General features: G+C 38.9%; 1 protein-coding gene across 8 annotated transcripts in view; it reads left to right on the forward strand.

Moving 5' to 3' along the window:
* TIAM1 (TIAM Rac1 associated GEF 1) overlaps window positions 1–20,250 on the forward strand; it is a 528,333-nt gene extending 508,083 nt beyond the window's left edge. For 4 of the 8 annotated variants that reach the window (XR_012514869.1, XR_012514871.1, XR_012514875.1 and 1 more), the window contains 2 exons: window positions 3,010–3,045; window positions 8,863–20,250. The gene's annotated coding sequence lies outside the window, so the exon portion shown is untranslated. The remainder of the gene's footprint in view (window positions 1–3,009; window positions 3,046–8,862) is intronic. The other 4 variants (XR_012514870.1, XR_012514872.1, XR_012514873.1 and 1 more) reach the window with 4 other exon arrangements.
* Window positions 20,251–21,823: the final 1,573 nt, after the last annotated feature.

The raw sequence follows: 21,823 nt of genomic DNA on the forward strand, positions 1-21,823 counted from the left end.
GTCTTTCCATAGTTACTTTTCTCAGCCAGAACTGCATTGTTTTGTGTATCTTAGGGATCCCTTGCTCCATTTGTCTTTGAAATTTATTGTAGCTCAAAGGCACATATGATGGAGATGTGGAAAGATCAGGGGTAAATTTTCCACACTTGACGTAGAAAGGTTTTCTAGGCTGACACACCTTTTTGTCACTCTAAATGGTAAGAGCTGCTTTATTGGAACTCCAAGTCTTTTTTTGTTTTTGGGATGGAGTCTTGCTCTGTCACCAGGCTGGAGTGCAGTGATGAGACCTCGGCTCACTTCAATCTCTGCATCCCAGTTCAAGCGATTCTCCTGCCTCAGCCTTCCGAGTAGCTGGGATTACAGGCGTGTGCCACCATGCCAGACTAAATTTTGTGTTTTTAGTAGAGACAAGGTTTCACTATGTTGGCCAGGATGGTCTCAATCTCCTGACCTTGTGATCCACCGGCCTTGACCTTCCAAAGTGCTGGAATTACAGGCGTGAGCCACCGCACTCAGCCTGGAACTCCAAATCTTAAATAAATATCCAAATTCATATATCTATGTGCCTTCCTATCATTATATGTTACAGGTATTAAATCTACAAAATATTTAAATTTTAAATCATATAAACATAACAAAGAGATGCTTATGTTTTCAATATCTTGGGTTTTCAAAAAATAAATTATAGAGAGAGCAATGAATCCCACATTAAATGGATGAATTTCTTCAGGAGTAGCCTTGCCAAGTGGTTTTGGGTACATAAGGGTAGGAATTGAAGCTTATCTAATAATTATCAATTTATTTCTTTAGTTATCACCTTGCTTGGGGTCTTCCTGTGTCTTAGCAATTATGATTAAAAACATTCAAATACCTATAATAGCACAAAGTCTCTTTTTTTCCTTACTCCCATTTCTATCTATGCAGCTAAGTCTGTACCATCTTCTTTCTGCACCTGGCCTTAACCATCTGCACACACACATGTGCGCACACACACACGTGCATGCGCACACACGCACCCCCCCCTTCCCCCACACTCCACTTACATAATAACGTTTTGACAGATTAGGACTTTAACTGACGTTTCAGGGTGGGAGGGGCACAGAGTGATGGAAAAATGGTCAGATAAGGCCAATACCTCCACCATCTTGCCTTGGAGCCAATTCCTACCAGCCTAGCTTTGCCCAAACTCACACTCTGCATGTGTGACACATTCATTATGTGAATCTTTAAGTAAGTGATTCTGTTTCTGGATCTCACTGGGAAAAATGCCTTTCTGCTCTTTTCCTTAGGACTCCTGAAATTTTGGAAAACAGATTTTTCTCCATTTTGTCATACGTTATAACTTGCATGCTTCCTAATAAGCTTTCAGGTGATTTACAGTAAAACATAGTATCACATTAAACCATCAAGCATTAGAGACAAAGGACAAGAGGCCAACTCTGCCAGGTAATCCAGGTTAAGGGAAAACTGCAATTCAGTTAAAAAAAACCCCTAGCTCCAAGCTTCCTGGCTGCCAGGGTCATGAAGGAAACTCATTCATCTTCATTTTACTTGATTGACATACTTGCTTTTTTTTGTTTGTTTGTTTGTTTGCTATGACTCTTCTTAATTCCGGCTGTGTTACCCAATGTTTGGCCCAGCTTTGTTTCACTTATCTCTGTAACGTACATTACTTCTGTGCTATTGTTCACTGACCCAAGTCAGTTTGGGTAAATTCATTATCACCATCTCATTGGCCCAAGTCAATGAAAGAAACACTGGCAAAACAGGGCCAAATATGGCTTTACAGTATGTTTTTGGAATAACTTTCAGTGCTATTCATTCATTCTTTCACATATTTGCAAACACTGGCATGTCTTGGGCACTGCTCAAAGTATATGAGAAGTGGTAGTTGGTACCCCTGCTCCTAAGTAGATTGTAATCTACAGAAGGTAAAGCTTGAGAAGTTTAGCAATTTAATCTGACTTTAAACAGAGACCCAGTCAAATTACAGAGCTGGAATTTGAAACCAAATCAGTCCTCACCAAAACCCACGTTATTAGTTTTTATCCTCTACTTTCTTTGTGATAGGCAGAATTTCTACAGTGGCCTCCACAAAAATGCCCTGCCCTGACTCATGGGAACTGGGAATAGGATGAGATAGCACTCTCATGACTGTGTTATGTTACATGGCACACTTGACCTTGCAATGATCCAGCTAGGTCTGATCTAATCACATGAGTTCTTAAAAGCAGAGAGTTTTCTCTGCTGATAGCAGAAGTCAGAGATTCGAAGCGTGAAGGAGATTCAACACATCGTTGCTGACTTTAACGATGAAATGGACCCCATATGAAGGGATGCAGGTGCTGCTTAGAAGCAGAGAGATGCTCCTAGCTAACAGCCAGCAAGTAAATGGGGACTGTAGACCTATATACACAAAGAGCTGAATTCTGTCAACAAATTGAACAAGCTTAGAATTAGATTCTTCTCCAGAACCTCCAGATAAAAGTCCAGCCTGGCTGATGCCTTGACTTTGGTTTTGTGAAATCCTAAGCAGAGAATCCAGCCAGGCTTACTGAATTTCTGACCTACAGAACTGTGAGATAAGAAAATGTGTTGTTTTAAGCTGCTAAATTTTGAGTAATTTCTTTTACAGCAATAGAAATCTAATACATCCTCTCAGATTAAAAAGAAACCACCAGTTCTCTCTCATTGGGCAATTCATGAATCAAAATAGCTGGATTTCTTATCTTCTACCCATTTCCCCCAGATATTCCTAGGGTTACCATGAGAAAATTCCATGGAATCCAATTTCAACTGCACTTCTGATTCACTATTTGAATGACTCTTCATGCTCAGTCAGGTGTTCTAGTAACTGTTTCTCGTTGGGGAGTCAGGAATGGCCATTGACCAGCTGGGAAACCAAAGCTCAGAGGAAACTTGTGTAAGGTCATAGAGAAAACTGGAGGTAGACCTGGGTTGTTTAAATGTGTTTTATTTATTTTAAAATATCTTCTTTCGTTTAGGAAGCAGAGGACTACTCTTTTGTGCAAGATAATTCTGAAGGTGAGTTTAATGTCTGATGCAGTTGTGACACTTATGTAGGGAAATATTTTATAGTTTGCTTTTCTACTCTCATTTTCAGGCATATTTTAGTACCACAGCCTCTTGGGTTTTCCAGTGAAACGTCTTTTTTTGACCTCAATTATATGCTGTTGACTTGTTTAAGCCACTCTATTTCCACCTCAGTAGTGATCTGACTTGTTGGCATTGGATAGACCCTTGCATTCACTGTTATGTGAATAGACACTTAAAACCATTTTGATGTAGTAAAAGAAAGTAACTAACTTTAGGTTACTAAAGAAAACTCCTGCTGAAAATTTTGACCCTGAACTCCAAAGAGCATAGTATAAATGCTAGGTAAACTATTTTAGTCCTTTGCTCTATAAATTGGTTCCTTTCTTTCTTCCATTGACTGCTTTTTGGCACAGCTTCTGTTTTTAGAGCTGAAAAAAAAGATGGGAACTGAAAATAAAGAAATAAAATCTTATCTGAAACACCTGAGCCTGTGAATCACGGTCTGCCTCCTGCAAAGCCTGTGTGTAGCTGCTAAGTAATTTATGAATGAGGGAGCATAGACCAGAAATGGCATTAACAAAAAAAACTAAGACTGATGGATTCTATTTCTAGTTCCAAATTGATGATGAAATGACTTCAGATAAGTCACTTTAACTCCTTTTGGGGGCTCTACTTGTAAAATACGAAGAAACTCCTTTTTTTCTTTGACAATGATATAAATACCTACTTAGATTCTCACCTTTGTAGACTTCTCATTTAAGGCTTGATTCTCTTAATCTCTTCCTTTAGGCCAGGCTTGCTGTAATCTCAGCATACTGGAAGGCCAAGGTGGGTGGATCACCTGAGGTCGGGAATTTGAGACCAGCCTGACCAACATGGAGAAACCCCGTCTCTACTAAAAATACAAAATTAGCAGGGTGTGGTGGCACATGCCTGTAATCCCAGCTACTTGGGAGGCTGAGGCAGGAGAATAGATTGAACCCGGAGGCAGAGGTTGTGGTGAGCCAAGATCATGCCATTGCACTCCAGCCTGGGCCACAAGAACGAAACTCTGTCTCAAAAAAACAAAAAAACAAAAACCAAAAAACAAAAACCTCCTTTAATATTCAACCCTGTACAACAGCAATGGGATCCGTGCTTTCCTTTGTGACAAAGGAACTCAGGACAATAATTCAAATGATTCAGCCTCAGTGCTGATTTACTTGGAGTGTTGGCCCTGGTTGGGTTCTAGCTTTGTTCTGTGTAATCCATCCCTTTCCTCTGACCTCTTTCCAGTAACTGGATCCTCAGATTATTTTACTACATCTGAGCCTCTCCTCTGGTTTTTGATCTGCTATGCCACTCCCTCTGAGACTACGATTCTGCAACTGACCATTTTTGTCCCTCCTGTCATATTTCAGCCAGAGTATCCAGTCTAGTTAACTTCCAAATCTTCTTGTCCATCTATCCCACTACTTCTTGAAAGACAACCCTTGAAGACCATTCTTTAAAAATTTTAAATTTTTAAAGGATTAAACATTGAGGGAACCCCCCCCCCCAACACTTGTAAAATGTCCATAAAATATAAAGACTAATGATACAACGAACATATAGAGTATCATACCTGGTCACCACCACTACCACTACCAAAAAAAAAAAAAAAAAAAAAGAAATTATTGTTACCATTGAAGTCCATGTCCCATTCCTTTTTCTCTCTACTCAGACAAAACCACCCTGGCTGAATTAACTTGTGTTTATTTCTCTCTCTCTTTTTAAATTTCAGTTTTGCTTGATGGTATTTCCCTAAGTAACATATTATTTAATGTTGCATATTTTTGAACTTTATATAGATAAAATTATAGGGTATGTGTTATGATATTTGCTTTTTTTTGTTCAACATTATGTCTCTGAAGATTCATCCACGTTTTTACATTTACCTGTAATGTATTCATTGTCACAAGAAGGCAGTCTTTTTATTGCACGACTCTCACATAGTTTATTTCTGCTGTTCTTCATGAACATTTGGATTTTTCCTATTTTTATTATGAGAAGGACAGCTATGAATATACACTTGTCTTCTAGAAGAAGCACTTGCTGGTTGATACAGTCTTCAAAGATGCTTGTCTCAATTTATAATCCCACCAGAAGGATAATTCCATATGCTTGCCAACTTTAGATTTTGACAGGCTCTTTAATTTTTGTCAGTCTGGAAATCATAATATAGTATCTAATTGTGGTTTAAATTTTAATTTTCTTGGTGATTAACAAAGCTGAGAATCTTACTTGTACTTTTTTGGTCCTTTGGATGTTCTCTTCTCTGAAGACCTGTTTAAATTTCGTGTTGCAGTTTCCTATGAGTCATTTGCTTTTTAAAATGATTTGCAAAAGTTCTTTGCTCAGTTATTATTCCTTTGTCAGTAACACATAGGGAAAACATTTATTTCCAGTTTATGGGTTGTCTTTTTATTTTTGATATCTTTTAGGGAACAGAAATCTTTAATTTTAATGTAGCTAATTTATAATTTTTAAAAAATGACTTGCATCTTAAGACAATTTTTCTGGCCTAGTGTGGTGGCTCCTACCTGTAATCTCAGTGCTTTGGAAGGCCAAGGTGGGAGGAGGATTGGTTGAAGTCAGGAGTGAGACCAGCTTCCATGACATGGTGAGACCTTGTATCTCCAAAAAAAAAAAGAAAAAAAAAGAGACTTTTTTCCTTTTCCTAATATCACAGATATGTTGTCCTATATTTTGCCTAAAAGTTTTATAGTTTTGCCTTTTATATTTAAGTCTTCAATCTATCTGGAATATTTCTGTGCAAGAGGTTAAAAAGGGCTTTGATTTAATTTTTCCACTGATCTGTTTGCTTTTCCCTATGATAATCCTATAGTGTCATGAATATAAAAGTTTTATAAGAATTATTGATATATGGTAAAGCAAGCTTCACTAACTTGTCTTAAAATGTCTTGGTTATCCTGGTTCTGTGCTTTCCATATGTATTTTGGAAATTTCTTTTGACAAGTTACATATACTCACATACACACAAATTCATTGCAACTTAGACTGTAATTGCCTTTAATCTATACATGAATTTGCAGAGAGCTAATTTGTTTTATATTGCTTCTTCTATTCCATGAACGTGGTATATCTTGTATAGCTCTCCATTTAATTAGTACTTCTTTGAAGTCTTTTGATAACTAACATGTCTGTCATAGTCTTAGGCATATTTTGCTCAATTTATTGCTAGGAATATACATACACATTTGCTATGATTAATCATGATATGGGATTTTAATTGTGCGCACTTGAATTGTATTTGCATATTCTCAGCACACTTCATCATTTTCATTCTGTGCTATGATAAATCATTAATATTTTCATTTGGGAAGTCTAGATTAGGTGTAGTTTCTTGCTTTCCCTCCCACTTTAATTGGATAGTCTTTACTTTTTCTTACTGGTGAATATACATTACATTAAAAAAATTGAATTATGAATGTACTTTTTTGTCATGTATATAATGATATAAATAAATATATTTACTCTATCTCTCTATATAGAGAGTAAATATCTTTTTCTACTAATGGCTTGCCATTTTACTGTTTTGAATGAACCAAATTTTGACATATATAAAAACACACATGCCATGCACGTAGACACATATATGATTTTTACATTGCTATTTGTGAGATTGGTCTGTAATTTTTTATTCTCATAATGACCTTGCCAGTTTTTCACATAAAGTTATGCCAGCTTTATAAAATGAATTGGTGAGCGTCTCTCTTTTTATTCTTAGAAACTTACCTTTCCATTACTTATTCCTGGAGCTTGCTAATCAAACTATGTGGAACTAATATTTTCTTTTCAGGAATTTTTTTTTTACTAATTCAATAAAAAATGTTAATAAGTATATTTATTGTTTTTTAGTTGTTCTTTAGGCCATTTTATAAAGGGTATATATATATATATTTTATATACATATAAATATATAAGTATATACATTACACACACACACACACACACACACACACACACACACACATATTTAGATGAAGGCTTGCTCTGTCACCAGGCTGGAGTGCAGTGACATGATCTTGTCTCACTGCAACCTCTGCCTCCTGGTTCAAGTGATTTTCCTACTTCAGCATCCTGAGTAGCTAAGACTACAGGCACGCGCCACCATGCCTGGCTAATTTTTGTATTTTGAGTAGAGATGGGGTTTCACCACGTTGGCCAGCATGGCCAGCATGATTCGCCTGCCTTGGCCTCCCAAAGTGCTGGGATTACAGGTGTGAGCCACGTGCCTCACTGTAAATTATATTTTTCAATGCTCTGTTCATGTCATCTGTTTTCATAATTATAACTATCAAGTTATTATCTTTTTAATATGTGTAGCATCTATAATTTTGATTAATTTTAATTCAATATTATTTATTCTCTCTCTCTTTTTTAGATTAAACTTGTTAGAGAGGGCTGCCAGTTTTGTTATTTCAAATAACCAAGTTCTCACATCACCATTACTTTGTATTATGTGTTTGCTTTCCTCTATTAGATGTTCTTATCTTTAGTTTCTCGTCCTTTAGCACTCTTGGGATATATAGATAAATTTTCAGCACTTTAAGTTTTCTATTATAATCACATTACTTTATAAATTTTACTGTACATACCACTTTACCTTTATATTACAAGTTTTATCGAGCATGTACTTTTTTTTATCATTTCAATTCTAAATTTTATGATTTCTCTTATGATTTCTTCTTTGACCTATGAGTTATTGAATTTGTCCATTTAAATCACCAGACATATGGGGATTTTCATGTATGTTTTTGTCATTATAAGTAATAATTACATTGACTTTTGGTTGAAAAGTGATCTATATGAGATCAATTATTTGACATGTTTAAAGACTTTAGGTCAAAGAGATGGTCAGTTTTAATACATTTTTAAATAGAAATATTCTTCATGTTCTTGAAAAGAATATATTTTGAAGATATAGTGTTCGATATATGCACATAAGATTATGTTTTGGGTGGTGTTCAATCTATATCCTTACCAATTTATTTTTTGTTTGATTTATTGTCAGAAAAAGTATGTTAAAATATTTTTTATAGTGGTAAAAGCACTTATTTTTTATGTACTTCTCTGAATTTTTGCTTTACTTTATTTTATTTTTTTGAGATGGAGTCTAGCTCTTGTTACCCAGGCTGGAGTGCAATATGTGGTCTCAGCTCACTGCAACCTCTGCCTCCTGGGTTCAAGCAATTCTGACTCAGCCTCCTGAGTAGCTGGGGTTACAGGCACCCGCCCCTGTGCCTGGCTAATTTTTTGTACTTTTAGTAGAGATGGGGTTTCACCATGTTGGCTGGGTTGGTCTTGAGCTCCTGACCTCAGGCGATCTGCCAGCCTTGGCCTCCCAAAGTGCTGGGATTACAGGCATAAGCCATTGAGCCCAGCCTGCTTTAAGTATTTTGAAGCTATTTTATTTACTGTGTTATTGCATCATAACACCTTTGACACTGATGCCTAAGAGAATTGAATTTATATACACATATATATATTTGGCTAGATTAGGGTTAATTTTCAATGGACAATCCTCAGCTCTGCAAAAGATCTATCCATTGTCTATTAGACATTTATATCGATGTACATTTGAGGTATACAAATAAAATAAAGCTTAAATAAGTGATAGGTAGATCATTAACTTTGTTCTTTGATGGTGGGAAGGGTTAGGTTTGTGCTTTTGTTGGATTCATTAAACAGAATTACTATTACTTTTTAAAAAACACACGATGCATTCACTTGTTCATGACTCTTAGTCCATTTTGTCCTCAGAGGGGAAAAGCATGATGCTGCGGACCATGAGTCAGGGATGGAAGAAGGAAAACAGAAGGAACCACAGACTAGGATCCGGTTGGTTAATGTCTTATCAGCCTCCTTTTCCTTTTTGGCTTCTTGGTTCCTTAAGGAGGTAGGAAGAAGATGGGTTTTGAGAAAATTTCACTTTCGAGGGAAACGTTGCTGCAGTTTCAACCATCACGCAAGAAACCCCTTCAATAATATTATACAGGGTGTGGACATGAATAACATTAAATGTTGGACACCTAGACCAGCATTCTTGAAATCTTAGCTTGGTGGCACCATTTCATAAAGTCCATGTTACCTTTAATCCTAAACATATTCAGAATGTGATAGCAATTACCCATAGTTTTTGAACATATGCAAAAACAATACATTTTAAACTGACAGAGCATAGTTTCTTTGGAAGTGCTTTATCAGGAATGAAAATGATGAAGTGTGCTGAGAATATGCAAATACAATTCAAGGGCACACAATTAAAATTCCAAGATGTGTTTTATGATAAATCATTTCACTGCTGTTGCAAGAATTAGAAATAGGTATTCAAATTGATAATTATGATTATATGATTTTTAGAATAGCTAACAATTTTCCATTTTCATCTGCTCTTTGAAATAAAAAGAAGAATATAATATCTTAAAACCAATCTATAAAAGGGAGTTTGTATTTCAAATGTACAGGAAACTTATTTTTTTCTCTCCTGCAGTCTTCTGTACCTTGAGAAAACCGCAAATAGAATTTTTTAAAAAGTCCTATCTGCCATCCCCACCTCCCAACCTCAGAATAAACTCCAAAACTTGTTTCAGTTCCAAAATTATTTCCAATCCAGGCCTTAAAGAATGAGAGTAGGCTAGCATTAGGATAAATACCTAATGTAGATGACGGGGTGATGGATGCAGCAAACCACCATGGCACATGTATACCTATGTAACAAGTCTGCACGTTCTGCCCATGTACCCCAGCACTTAAAGTATCATTTAAAAGAAAAAAAAATGCGAGTAGGTGCTGTATGCTCCCATCACAATGCAAAGGTCCTGTTGGAAGTTAAACCACTTCTAACCAGTCCCTTCAGTGAGTAAGCCCTGAACTGATGAAATCACCTTATGATGAACGTGTGTGAAGGGCTGCGTTAGAGGAAAACTGTTATGAATTTTTGACTTAGACATTTATCATCAGCTAGGCCATTTGTTGTCTGCTTTCTGTTGCCTGTTCAGCTTGAAGGAATAACTCAAGCTGAGCAGATGATCTTCCAATTCAGAAATCATGTTGATTGCACATGTGATGGCTTTGCGGGGGTTCAGGAGGGAGAGTCAGATGTTAGGATTATCCTTCATCTGCTGGTCCAAGCTTATTTTAATTTTAATTTTTATTTTTTTGGAGTTTAATGAATGCAAGAGAAGAAATGTGCATGTTTTCAAATGTAGGTTTCATTATTCAGATATAGTGAGGCGAATGTGTTAGCAGATGACTGCCATTGAAAAGATGACTTGTTATAGATTTCAAGCAGAGGGACCTGCTATGCTCCAGGGACTTGGGGCACCCAGAAAAGCATGAGGGTTGGTCAGGAGGCAGAGGGAGAGAGGGGAAAACATGGGCAAGAATCTCTACTGTGGTTTCCATAGGAAACAGCAGGTGAGGGAGGGTAAGCCGACTTACAATTGGTTTGTTTGAATAATTTCAGCAGGTTTTGAGATGCAGAGAATGTCCTCACTTGTCTAGTACCTGGCTCTGGGGTGATTAGGACAAAGAAATAATGGCCTAGAGCAGGCGTCCCCAAACTACGGCCCTCGGGCCGCATGTGGCCCCCTGAGGCCATTTATCCGGCCCCTCGCCGCACTTCAGGAAGGGGCACCTCTTTCATTGGTGGTCAGTGAGAGGAGCACAGTATGTGGCAGCCCTCCAATGGTCTGAGGGACAGTGAACTGGCCCCCTGTGTAAAAAGTCTGGGGACGCCTGGCCTAGAGTATCAGAGCCCAATAAAGGGGGTGGTTGAGAGGCATGGGCTCTCTTGCCTCTCAAGAGATTGGTTGGTTTGCATCGAACTGGTTGGTTTGCATGTGAAAGGCAATATGTTTGCAAGAGAGTCCTTTACTACTTCTAGCAATCGGGGAAGTGTTGGGGAGGAGGGGGTGTGTATGTGACAGTGCCTTCAAGATTAGCAAGGCCCCAAGATGTCAAAGCATCGGAAATACATGGTTAATATGATGTTGTACTAAACAAGTGTCACCCTTCCCGTGGGTGCTTTGTAAGGCTTCGTACAATTGTCCAAGGTTGACTGGACCCAAGGTAGTCCCATGACCTGGACAAGGGAGACTGCGTGGACAGCATCTTACTCCCACACCTCGCTCTGGGTAGTGGATTCTGCCAAAGGCTTTGTTTAAGTCTGCACTTTACCTCTTTGAGTTTCATCTATGAAATTTGGACAAGAGCTGCCCTATCTGTGGAGAATGAATTAGAAAACAGCCACGAAGAAGGATTTAAAGCAAAAGATATTGAATGTACTTTGCAAGTGTAATTCATGATTATTTAATAGGGAAAAGAAGCAGATACTTCAAAAGAAGCATAAATGAAAACGATAACAACATACTACCAACAATGAAATTAAATTGGTCTTTTTTAGTTTCTGATTTAAAGCATACAGAGTAGGCATGGATTTCGTTTAGCATTCCCAGACTCAGAATAATGGCTCTGTGTTGAGGTCATTCAGAGAATCTGGTGATCCTGTAACTGTTGAGATGTTGGGCAATTCTATTGCAATTCTTAATCAAATTATCGCAGTGCAGTATTTGTGTGTTCTTGTCTATTTTCTTTTCGTTGAGAAATTTCCCCTCATGCCCTTGAGCATTTCAATTCCCTCAAAAGAGTTTACACAACATTGTTTACCTTTTATGCCAGGGACAAAGTCCTAGAGAGATCCTGATTATACGATTTACCAATCCAATGTAAAAAAATAAAAGCTTTTTCTTGGCTGGGGATCCTCCATGCAAGCTTGATTTATTTCCTTACGCGCCTAGTGTATAACTAGTTAGTAGCTGCCCAGTGTCCCAGATTTTAAAATAGAGGCAGTGAGGCTTTCTGTAAGATTATTGCAGTTTCCAAGAAACAAATGTAAACAAGGCATAAAGATGATTGCATTTGTGTTTTGAAGACCTCAGCAAACAGAGACAATTGAAACATACTATCAACAGGAAGGAAAAAGAGACGTGTGCATTTATAAGTCAGAATTAGAAATGAGTTTCCTGAATAAAAGACAGGAAGCTGAGAACGGTTGTGTACAAATGCCACCTCTGTTGAGAATATGCCTGTTTTTCCTGTATATTATTCAAAAAGTAGAATCCACCATCTCCTTCTGTAAGAAGGTCACAGGCACCAGCTAAGTGATGGCACGGAAACTCTCAGAAGCTTCAAATTTCTCTAGAAATGCAAAATAATGCTCTTTAGTGGAGAGAGTTAAATAAAGACATTTGCCAATTTCCCAGCTTTAAGTATACACTTTGCAGTTTAATCCCAGGAACAATATCACTCAGTGAAAGGTATTATTCTCAGTACATAGAGAAACTTAAAACATAAAAACCAATGATGAGGCTGGGTGCAGTGGCTCATGACTGTAATCACAGCACTTTGGGAGGCTGAGGTGGGAGAAGTGCTTGAGGCCAGGAGTTCAGGAGCAGCCTGGGTAACATAGTGAGACCACCGTCTTAAAAAAAAAATAATTAAAAATTAGCCAGGTGTCATGGTGCCACCTGTAGTCACAGCTATCTGGGAGGTTGAGGTGGAAGAATTGCTTTAGCCTAGAAGTTTGAGGCAGCAGTGAGCCATGATCCTGCCACTGCACTCCAGCCTGGTGACAGAGTGAGACCCCATCTCAAAACAATGACAACAAAAACTAATGGTGAGATTTACCTTACCCAAAGAAGAGCAAAAATCCTGTGCAAAATGAAGATTAAAAGCCTGATGCCCTCTTTGTGCAAACATCCAGCAATCCCCATGCAATAGACCTTAGACTCTGTGGAGTTCTTCACCAAATGGCTGCTTTACGTTGCTAATATCCAGTGTGTACCTTAAAGGTCTGTGAATGTTCTTAGTCCCTCTTTTCATAAGACTTTGGAAATCTTGAATTAACCAAATATTTGGTGGGGACAGTTCCAGGTTCCTTGAGAGAAACTGGGTCCTATTTATTATTAGAGAGAGTCCACAGAAACTGATATAGTTGGTCTTTGGGTGGATGATAGCGTAGGGTGGGCGTCTCTGGGTTTAATAGTAGACCTGGTTCTCCGCATAGGCAGGGGACGTGGACCTTCCAGCAGTATTCTTTATCATCTCTTAGGACTTTGGTCAGATGTGGACTCTCCCCTTCTCCAACCGTCATGTTCTCATTCATGTTGAAGTGGCTCCTCGTCCTCACCGGGACATCTGCTCCCACAGCTCTGCTCTCTTGTCTGAAATCTTCACCCCAGTCTGCCTCTGTTGTGCCTCTACCGAGCCCAGACCTCGTGGCTCCTTTGCGTGACTTCCTCGCTGGTACCTTAGCATCCCTCACCACCCTTAGCCCTTCACTGTCCCCATTTGTCACATTCATGTCTGGATACTTCTTAGCAAACCCTTTCTCATGCCATTTCTGGGTGCCAGGACCTGATAGAGGAAGCTGAGAAACAGTGCTGAGGGCTTGCCGGTAAGTTCAAGTTGTCTGGGTGCCCAGTTCCTTCTGCAGTTCAGCAATCCTCTTAATCAGCTGTCAATCCTCCGCTCTCCTCTCCCCACAGAAAACTCTCACTGCTTATTTTACTGAGATGATCAAGTCCATCTAATGAGAATTCCTCTCATTTTTTTCTTATTTCATTTCTAAAGTTCTCTGAGTGTTGGGATAATATTTTCGAGATATTAACCTCTATCCACTTTTTTTTCCCTTCCATCATTTCTTTCCTGTCCATAGAAGCAGTAAATGGTCTCCATGTTTGTTATCTCAATGGAGGGGTAGGACAGGGTAGGTCTTAATGGTTTTGGTTTCAAATATTCTGAGCTCTTAAGAAAAAGAGGGCAACTGAGAACGGACTCAATAGTGGGGAAAAACATGAAAGAAGAAGAATTCTCATCCCTGTCCTGCTTCAGCCCTTCCCCAAACTAGAGGTTTCCTCTGGGATGATGTGAGAACAGAGGCTCCACTCTTTGTAAATCCTAGAGAGAGTGCACCTGCTGCCTTGTCTAGCAGAATTGCAGAGAGAAATTGGGCTCACAGTGTATAGCAGATGGGCCCTTAGTCTAGTAGAGATTATTGCACCCCCGGTGTGGCACAAAGGTGGTAGGGAAAGTCCCTTGCCACTGGCATTATATAGAAACAGCAGAAAAGCCACCAGACTTGAAGCCACCATGAATAGAAACAGGCATGGCTTGGCAGAAAACTTCACAGACCAGTATTTCTACTCCCTTCTCCCCAGCCATGTTTCAGGATTCTGTTAGCACCCCAGCACCTTGACAGAACCAACTGGGATAAAAATTTCCACCAACCCAGTGGAATGGGGGCTTATAATAGCAATTAGGTTGAGTTGTAGAAAAATATATTATTTATTGCCTGCTTGAGTTAAAGACTGAGATGCAGACACACTTCATCTCTGTCTTTAACCATCTTCATTCTTTCATATTAACAAGTGTTTTATTGCCTTATGTTTCATTTCAGTTTCAAGAATAGCATGCCATCATCATTTTTAAAAACATTTATTTATTATACTTTAAGTTCTGGGGTACATGTGCAGAATGTGCAGGTTTGTTATATAGGTATGCACGTGCCATGGTGGTTTGCTACATTCATGACCCCGTCATCTACTTAGGTATTTCTCCTAATATTACCCCTCCCTGATCCCCCCACTGCTATCCCTTCCCTAGCCCCCGACCCCATGACAGGCCCCGGTGTGTGATGTTACCCTCCCTGTGTCCATGTGTTCTTATTGTTCAACTCCCACTTATGAGTGAGAACGTGTGGTGTTTGGTTTTCTGTTCTTGTGTCAGTTTGCTGAGAATGATGGTTTCCAGCTTCATCCATGTCCCTGCAAAGGACATGAACTCATCCCTTTTCATGGCTGCAGAGTATTCCATGGTGTATATGTGCCACATTTTCTTTATCCAGTCTATCATTGATGGACATTTGGATTGGTTTCAAGTCTTTGCTATTGTGAACAGTGCCACAATAAACATACGTGTGCATGTGTCTTTATAATAGAATGATTTATGATCCTTTGGATATATACCCAGCAATGAGATTGCTGGGTCGAATGGTATTTCTATTTCTAAATCCTCAAGGAATCACCACACTGTCTTCCACATGGTTGAACTAATTTACACTCCCATCAACAGTGTAAAACTGTTGCTCTTTCTCCACATCTTCTCCAGTATCTGTTGTTTCCTGATTAATGATTGTCATTCTAACTGGTGTGAGATGGTATCTCAATGTGGTTTTGATTTGCATTTCTCTAATGACCAGTGATGATGAGCTTTTTTTCATATGTTTGTTGGCTGCATAAATGTCTTCTTTTGAGAAGTGTTCATATCCTTTGCCCACTTTTTGAAGAGTTTGTTTATTTTCTTGTAAATTTGTTTAAGTCCTTTGTAGATTCTGGATATTAGCCCATTGTCAGATGGATGGATTGTAAAAAATTTTCCCATTCTATTGGTTGCCAGTTCACTCTAATGATAGTTTCTTTTGCTGTGCAGAAGCTCTTGTTTAATTAGATCCCATTTGTCTATTTTGGCTTTTGTTGCCATTGCTTTTGGTGTTTTAGTCATGAAGTCCTTGCCTATGCCTATGTCCTGAATGGTATTGCCTAGGTTTTCTTCTAGGGTTTTCATGGTGTTAGATCTTATGTTTAAATCTTTAATCCATTTGGAGTTAATTTTTGTGTAAGGTGTAAGGAAGGGGTCCAGTTTCAGCTTTCTGCATGTGGCTAGCCAGTTTATGAAATAGGAAATCATTTTATTTTATAAATTTCCCATTTATTAAATAGGGAATCCTTTCCCCATTGCTTGTTTTTGTCAGGTTTGTCGAAGATGAGATGGTTGTAGGTGTGTGGTCTTGTTTCTGAGGCCTCTGTTCTGTTCCTTGTTGTCCCAATATTTCCAACATCCACCAAGCCTTCACTCCATCTACCCATTTCTTGTATTAGGTCATTTCAAGTCTCAAGGGGCATATGTCTAACTCAGAGTAAGTAAGACAAGAGGGTAAGACTGTTGGCTCATGGAAAGCAAATCAACATACAGATTCCTTCATCAAGAAAGTCCTTCTCAGAAAAAAATGTTGGCTCAATTAAACAGTGTGCTTAGTGATATAGTTGATCTGCTGCATGATTGAATTATATTTTGGTATAAGCTCCTGACCTCATCAGGAACCAGTAACAAATAATTTGAGGCCCAGTATTTTGAGTAGCTCCACTACAGGGGATCACTGTGGTCTAAATGTATGTGTTCCTCCAAAATTCATATGTTGGAACACAAACCCCAAGGTGATGATATTAAAAGGTAGGGCCTTTGAGAGGTGATTAGGTCGTGAAAGCTTCACCTTCATGAATGAGGTTAACACCACTATAAAAGGGATGGAAAGAACTAGCTGCATCCCTTTTTGCCCTTCCATCTTCTGCCATCTGAGGATGCACACAGTGTTCATCTCTTCTGCCAGGTGAGGATGTGGGAACAGGGTGCCATCTGGAAGCAGAGAACAGCATTCACCAGACATAGAATCTGTTGGTGCCTTAATCTTGGATTTCCCAGCCTCCAGAACTGTAAGATATAAATTTCTATTTTTGTAAATTACTTAGTCTCAAGTATTTTGTTATAGCAGTACAATCAAACTGAGGCTGAGATATAAAACAGATATGGTATGATTTCTGTTCCTAAGAGCTTACATTTTAATTGAAGAAACATAATGTGAAATTTTAAAGCAAGAATAGCAACAACTAGATCACAAGATGACAAACATGCAGGTCAGCAAAAAGAATAAAGGAATTAAAATGCCTCTAAATGGTTAGTCCGACTAATTCTCTAAGTTTTGCAGATCAAGAAACAAAGGCTTGGACAGGCTATTTTAAGCAAGTCTTAATAAGGCAAAAATGTTTCTATGGAAACAAAATGTTAGAAGTACATTTTAAAATATGACCAGACGTTAACTGTGATTTGAACATTCACGACAGTTATAGGTGAGCGTAGGTTCCACAAGGAAGTTTTCTGATCTTTGTTTGTAGATTTAATAAAATCCTAACTTTTTTAATTTTGTTTTTTGAGACAGAGTCTGACTCTGTCATGCAGGCTGGAATGCAGTGATGCAATCTCAGTTCACTGCAACCTCCACCTGCTGGTTCAAGCAAGTCTCCTGCATCAATTTCCCAAGTAGCTTGGATTACAGGCATGTGCCAACATGCCCGGCTACTTTTTGTATTTTCAGTAGAGATGAGATTTTGCCATGTTGGGCAGGCTGGTCTGTAACTCCTGGCCTCAAGTGATCTGCCAGCCTTAGCCTCCCAAAGTGTTGGAATTATAGGCATGAGCCACGGTGCCAGGCCCAAAAGTTTATATGATAAAAGATAACATTAGCATATAAATAACATATATTTCTGCAGTCTAGTCATCTTTTCTCTACTTAAAAATTCTAATTTGCCAGATGTGGTGGCTCACACGTGCAATCTCAATGCTCTGGGAGGCAAAGGTGGGAAGATTGCTTGCGTCCAGGAGTTTGAAACCAGCCTGGGCAACATAGCAAGACCCCATCTCTAAAAAAAAAAAAATTACAAAGGAAAACCTGGCCAAGTGTGGTGGTGTGTACTTGTAGTTCCATTTACTTAAGAGGCTGAGTCAGAAGGACCACTTGAGCCCAGGAGGTCAAAGTTACAGTGAGTTATGATGGTACCACTGTACTTCAGGCTGGGTGACAGAGCAAGACTCTGTCTCTCTAGACAAAACAAAACAAAAAATTCTAATTTATCTTATTAAAAAAGGATTGTAAGTCCTGAAGAAAGACTTTCTGAGTGGCGATATTTTCTTTGAAGGGCCTCTCAAGGTACGTAGTTTAAATCAAACATTTATTTGTTGCTTACAAATGCAATTTTAAGTAGTCTGACAATCATTCATTTTCTGAAATATTATCAACAAGAGTAGACTTACTGCACCAGCCATTAATAGAACTGATTACAAATATCAAATTGTATGTGCCAGATTTCTTGAACTGTCACCTTTTAGAGACACGTGAGTTAAATCAGCAGATTGCTGTGGAATTAGAAAAAGAACCAAAGACATCTTTAGTAGCAAGATACATAATTTGACAGTATAAATGTATTCTATTGCAGACAATGGAGAAAGAAAAATCTTTACTCCAAACAAAGTGAACACTGTTGTGGTTCCTGGTCTTCCTGACAAAATATTTGATCTGCTTGGGCGCACACAAGGTGGGTCACAGCTGGCAGGAGACAAAGATACCAGCACAGGAGTATCCTCACACTGTTACAGATGTGTTAGAAAAACCACCTGATTTACGGTTCTGCTCTCTATTAGCTCCATCCCCATCTCTGAGCTGAGGGAACACAAACTAAAACTCACACATCAAAATGAAATCCCAAGGAAACCTAAGTAAAATGTAAACAAAAAAATAACACCTGAAAAACACAGCAGGTCCAACAGTCATGGTAAAGAAAGGCAAGATGCTTTTATTCAAAAGCTGTTTGTTTTGCTCAATTGCACTTTGAAATACTCATTAAAAAAGGTTTTTGTTTGTTTTTTCTGTTTTCTTTCTTTCTTTTTTTTTTTTCTAGACCCTTTAGGACTTCTTCAGAGGATATCTATGCAAAGGTAAACAGAACAGATGAAGAAGGTGGAAGAATCACGCTGGAGAGATTTACAAGCTGATTTGTTAAAATGATCTTTTTGGATTGGAGATGAACTGTGTGTAAATGAACACTGTCTGTGAGTGGCTTTTCTTTTTTTCTTTTTGCACTTTCTAATCCCCTCGGAGATAAGCGTATCTAGAGGTCTCTCTCTTCAGATTATAACGAGGCTAAGGCAGAGAACGATTGCAGAAACTTCTATGAGCATTACTCTTGTTATGGACTGAATTCTATCACCTCAAATTCATATGTTGATTCTCTAATTCCCAGTGTGACTGCATTTTCAGATAGGACTTTAATGAGAGAATTAACGTTAAATGAGGTCATAAGAGTAGGGCCCTAACTCAATAGGTCTGGTGTCCTCATAAGAGGAGAGAGGAATGCAGGTGCACACAGGAAAGGCCAGATAAGGACACACCTGCAAGGCAAGAAGAAAGGCCTCTGGAGAGATGAAACTTACTGACAGCTTGATGTTGGAGCTCAGTATCCAGAGCTGTGAGAAATACCTTCCTGTTAAGTTACCCTGTCTGGGGCACTTTGTTACAGCAGCCCTAGCTGACTAAGATAATGCCATAGCTGTTCAGTAAGACAAATAGTAAAACTGAGAGTAAGACTTAAGAAACTTAAAAGCAAAAGCAATTTGACAGAATTGCTTTATGTCTCTTGAACTGATAATATAATATTGAGATAAGTATTTTGTATGCTTTAAAAAATGTTCACTTTCCCAGTAATTCAATTTTCTTTCTTTTTTGAGACAAAGTTTTGCTCTTGCTGCCCAGGCTGGAGTGCATGGTACTATCTCAGCTCACTGCAAACTCCCCCTCCCCGGTTCAAGTGATTCTTCTGCCTCAGCCTCCTAAGTAGCTGGGATTACAGGCATGTACCACCACGCCCAGCTAACTTTGTATTTTTAGTAGAAATGGGGTTTTTACCATATTGACAGGCTGGTCTCAAACTCCTGACCTCAGGTGATCTGTCTGCTTTGGTCTCCCAAAGTGCTGGGATTATTGGCGTGAGCCACCATGCTTGGCCTCATTTTTCTTATATTTTATGCAAGTATAGCTCTGTGATGGATTGGAAAAAAAAATCTGCTCCTTCACTGTAGGCTCAGGGTTAGAAGGAAACGGATTCCCCAATTCTCCTCTGTGTTCTGAATCTGAGACATAATTAAATACTGTGGTCTCTGTTCTGAGCTGAAGTAGATAATAGAGATGAAAGTTGGGTTGACTTGCATCTTACCTAATCAGATTTTCCTTGAGTAAGGGCCCAGAATTTGATGATCATGTATCTTGTATTAAATCATCTGTCCCATCTGTTGAAAAAATGCCATGTGAGAATAAGAAACTGATTAGTTTCTTCTTAGGTCAGTTATTTTGAAGCTTTCCTTAGCCTCAAAGCAGCAACAAGCTGAACTCAATAGAAGATTTTTTTTTTTTCCATAGATTTGTTTCAAGCCACAAGAAAAGGGAAGTTCTAACAGAGTTTGGGTTTAGCTGCATATATCAAAGCAATCCAAATAATAGTGGCTTAGTGTGTGATTATCCTTTCAAATGGCAAAGAAGTTTTGGGATCGTCAGGCCATAGTTTGTGGAGCAGCTCACGAATGTCAAGATTGACTTTTGAAATTCTTTAGATTTTTCTTTCATTTTCAGTTGTAATATGTCTGCTGTAGGTCCCGCCATCATAGCTGCATTGCAAGTCGGAGAGAAGAGTGAAGCACAGAGGACAAACCTTCTGTACACCAGCTGATTCTATCCCAGTTGAAGGTGCTTCCTGGCAGCCACGTGAAAAAATGCTACTTAATTATCATTGGCTAGAACTGGGTCACACAGCTATGCGTAACTGCAGTGGATGCCGGGAAATGAGGGAGTGTGGTTTTTGTCTGGTTTTAGGTAGACACCCTGGTTCTGTTTGTAAAGAGGAAGGGAGAGTAATGATTGAGAAGGAAACTGGCACTCTCTGCCACAAATGAATGCAAACAATTACAGAGCGCGTCTTCCATTTCAAGAAGTGAGCCGCTTGACTGTGTTGCTAAATAGAGAGAAATTCTCCTTACCTGACCACCTTTCTGGATAGGCTGACTGGGGATAAGAGCGGACAGAGGCAATGAGTCCCAAATACACCTCTTCATAGAAATCAGATTACAGAAGGAAAGGAGTGTTCTGCAAGTTTCGTGCTTCTCTGAAAGCGTTAGCATGTTTCTTTTTTCCCTCATCTTTGGTTCTCAGCAGTTTGCAGTTTTTGCCATAATATGCCTTGGTGGGGATTTTCCTTTCTCCTTTCTCCCTCCCTCCCCCCCTTTCTCTCTCTCTCTCTCTCTCTCTCTCTGTCTCTCCCTCTCTCTCTTTCTCTTTCTTTCTTCTTCTTTTCTTCCTTTTTTCTTTCCTTCTCTCTCTTTCTTTCTTTCCTTTTCTTTCTTTTCTTTCTTTCAAGATGGAGTCTCACTATGTCACCCAGACTAAGGTGCAGTGGTGTGATCTCAGCTCATGGCAACCTCTGCCTCCTGGGTTCAAGTGATTCTCTTGCCTCAGCCTCCTGAGTAGCTGGGATTACGGGTGCATGCCACCAAGCCCAGCTAATTTTTGTATTTTTAGTAGAAATCGGATTTCACCATGTTGGTCAGGCTGGTCTCGAACTCCTGACTTCATGATCTGCCTGCCTCGGCCTCCCAAAATGCTGGGATTACAGGCGTGAGCCACCGCACCTGGCCAGTGTGGATTTCTTAATGATTGTCTTGCATGTGGTTTGCAGAACTTGAGTCTATGGCTGTCTTTCAGTTCAGAAAAGGCTCATTCATAATCGCTTCAAATATTTCTTGTTTGTTCGCCCTTCCTTTGCTTCCTGGGACTCCACTTATACATGCTTTAGGCTTTTTTTTTTTTCTAACCTTGGTCTATAGAGTGATTCCACTCAAGTATTTTCTTTTTCCCCCATCATGCTTCAATAATAGTTATTTTTACAATGAGCAATATCAGTTCAATAATCATTTCGTCTATTTATCTAAGCTGGTGTTAACCCTATTTCTTGGAGTTATTAATTTCAACTGATGAATTTTTTATTTCTAAATTTTATGTATTGTT

This window comes from Saimiri boliviensis, chromosome 18 (assembly GCF_048565385.1).
Source record: "Saimiri boliviensis isolate mSaiBol1 chromosome 18, mSaiBol1.pri, whole genome shotgun sequence".
Lineage (NCBI taxonomy): Eukaryota > Metazoa > Chordata > Mammalia > Primates > Cebidae > Saimiri > Saimiri boliviensis.